The 3,177-nt window shown below is 41.0% G+C and overlaps 1 long non-coding RNA gene across 1 annotated transcript in view; it reads right to left on the reverse strand.

Moving 5' to 3' along the window:
- Positions 1-3,177, reverse strand: part of LOC128248871 (uncharacterized) — a 46,258-nt gene that overhangs the window by 20,719 nt on the left and 22,362 nt on the right. The window lies entirely within an intron of this gene.

The following is a 3,177-nucleotide window of genomic DNA, read 5'->3' on the forward strand; positions in this document are numbered from 1 at the left end:
CCTTGGGCAAGTGTCTTCTACTGTAGCCTCGGGCTGACCAAAGCCTTGTGAGTGGATTTGGTAGATAGAAACTGAAAGAAGCCCGTCGTATATATGAATATATATGTATATATGTATGTGTGTTTGTGTGTCTGTGTTTGTCCCCCTACCATCGCTTGACAACCGTAACTTAGCGGTTCGGCAAAAAGAGACCGATAGAATAAGTACTAGGCTTACAAAGAATAAGTCTTGGGTCGGTTTGCTTGACTAAAGGCAGTGCTCCAGCATGGCCACAGTCAAATGACTGAAACAAGTAAAAGAGTAAAGAGAGTAATTATTTCTCGTTACCTTTTTAATGCTACTTATGTAAAGTATTTCATCAGTTTCTGCTAATTATGGCAGCTATATTTATCTAACAAAGTAAGTGAAGGGAGGTTTGTATGTTCAATAGTAATGATAGTAAGATACGTATCTCCCCGGTAGAGTTATAGATAGTTAAGCTTGACAAGGTTAAACTTGAGGATTACAAACAAAACATCATCATCATCATCATTACCATCATCATCATCATTGTCATCATCATCATCATTGTCGTCATCGTTATCATCATCATCATCATTGTCTTCATCATCGTCATCATCATCATCATCATTGTCTTCATCATCATAATCATCATCATCATCATCTTCATGCTAGCATGGGTTGTGTAGTTTGACAAATTACCAGCAAGCCAGAAGATTGTGCCAGGCTCTACTGTCTGCTTTGGCATGGTTTCTACTGCTGGATGCCCTTCCTAATGCCAACCACTTTACAGTGTGGACAGGGTGGGTTTTATGCAGCATCAGCAGCAGTGAGGTCATCAAATAGCTCACAAGACAAGACCCCCACCCCTCAACAGATTGGTGGGTAGTAGTATAGAGGGAGGTGGCTTTGTGTCAGGTGATGAAAAGTTAGAGTATGGGTTGAGGGACAGAGTATGGGTTGAAGGGCAGCAAAAGAGATACATAGCTACGTTAGTAAGAGAGAGAGAGGGAAGAACAGAGAGAAAAGAGAGAGAGAGAGAGAGAGAGAGAGAAGAGAGAGGGGAGAGAAGATGGTGAAGATGTGACGGGGAGGTGAGGGGTACATTCAAGTTACAAGATGTATATAAATGAAGTGGGACAAAGGATTAGATAAGGTGAGTAAGTGACCCATACTCTGTGAGTGAAATTAAGTAAATAAAGACTGTGTTTAAGGCCTCTTGGTTAGGATCATCATCATCATCATCATCATCATCATCATCCTCATCATCATCATCATTGTCATCATAATCTAATGTCCATTTACCATGCTGGTATGGGTTGGATGGCTTGACTGGAGCTGGTAAACTAGAGAACTGTACCATCCTAGTCATAGCGTGTCATGCTGAGCTGTTTTCATATCAATTCAAGAGCAAGTTATTCAATTTCTTGAACAACTGATTCTGCATTGCCAAATAATGGACGTCCACCAATGAAGTGAACTCACTAATCACATGTGAGGACAAAATCTGCTCCCAACCCCACCAATATATGGGAAACAGTGAGTAATATATTCCCTGATATTGCAATAAGCCATCAGGCTGAATAAAAATTTCATGAATGCAATTGAAGCAGAATTAAATTAAAATAGCCATCTATGTATCATAATTAGTGTAAACACACCATTGACAGGATATTATGTTTTGGGTTTTGTCTCAAAGAAAAATCTCTTCATAGACATGTTGTGTTAAAAATACAGAGTAATATATTGCAGTTAAATGAGATGAACACCAACAGAGCATTGACCACAAGAGTGATATTTATCTTGCTCTGATATGTATTGTTTTTTTTTTAATATAGCATCTGTTACCTTTTATCTATTACTTGTTTTAGTCATTAGGCTGTGGCCATGCTGGGGCAGCACCTAGAAGAATTTTTGTTGAATACATCAACTCGAGTATTTATTTATTTTCTTTATGCTTGGTACTAATTCTATTCGTCTCTTTCAACGAATTGCTAAGATATGGGGGCGTAAACACACGAACACTAGTTGTCAAGCAATAGTGAAGGACAAACAAATGCACACACACATATATTAATGATAATAATAATATGACAACAAAAGAATGAATGAGACCTCGATATGTAAATAGAGGAATTTACCTATATATATATGATATAGGACAATCACTTACTGATTGTTCTATATTATACACACAAACAAACACACACACACACACACACTCATATATATACATGGATCCTGTGCAGGTGACACATAAAATACACCATTTCGAGCGTGGCCGTTGCCAGTAAGACATTCGAGCGAGATCGTTGCCAGTGCCGCTGGACTGGCTCCTGTGCAGGTGGCACATAAAATACACCATTTCGAGCATGGCCGTTGCCAGTACTACCTGACTGGCCTTCGTGCCGGTGGCACGTAAAAGCACCCACTACACTCTCGGAGTGGTTGGCGTTAGGAAGGGCATCCAGCTGTAGAAATTCTGCCAAATCAGATTGGAGCCTGGTATAGCCACTTGGTCCACCAGTCCTCAGTCAAATCGTCCAACCCATGCTAGCATGGAAAGCGGATGTTAAACGACGATGATGATGATGATGATACATTGAGCCTCCCAGAGGCAATGACGGGAGACCAAGACCTTTGGAGATATGCTGTGATTGAGAAGACCTAGCAACTAAAGTGAGATTACAGATAGGGCCGATGCCAGTGTTGCATGTCTGGCCCATTTAAGAGTATCCTTGATGCTTCGGGCGATATGATATGCTTGAAAAGACCTGTTGAGTCAAGTAAAACCAAAATTGTAGCTGTGGCAATTGTCCCCTGACTGTCTCCCGTTCCAGTGGCACATAAAAAGCACCATCCAAACGTGGTTGATGCCAGTACCCTCTGACTGGCTCTCATGCCGGTGGCACATAAAAAGCACTACCTGAACGTGGTTGATGCCAGGACTACCTGACTGGCTTCTGTGCCACTGGCACATAAAAAGCATCCACTACACTCTTGGTATGGTTGGCGTAGGAAGGGCATCCAGCTGTAGAAATTTTGCCAGATCAGATTGGAGCCTGGTGCAGCCGCTGGTTCTCCAGACCTCAATCAAACTGTCCTACCCATGCCAGCATGAAAAACTGACGTTAAACGATGATGATAATGACATATATATATATATATATATATATA

The sequence above is a fragment of the Octopus bimaculoides genome, chromosome 1 (genome assembly GCF_001194135.2).
Source record: "Octopus bimaculoides isolate UCB-OBI-ISO-001 chromosome 1, ASM119413v2, whole genome shotgun sequence".
Taxonomy (NCBI): domain Eukaryota; kingdom Metazoa; phylum Mollusca; class Cephalopoda; order Octopoda; family Octopodidae; genus Octopus; species Octopus bimaculoides.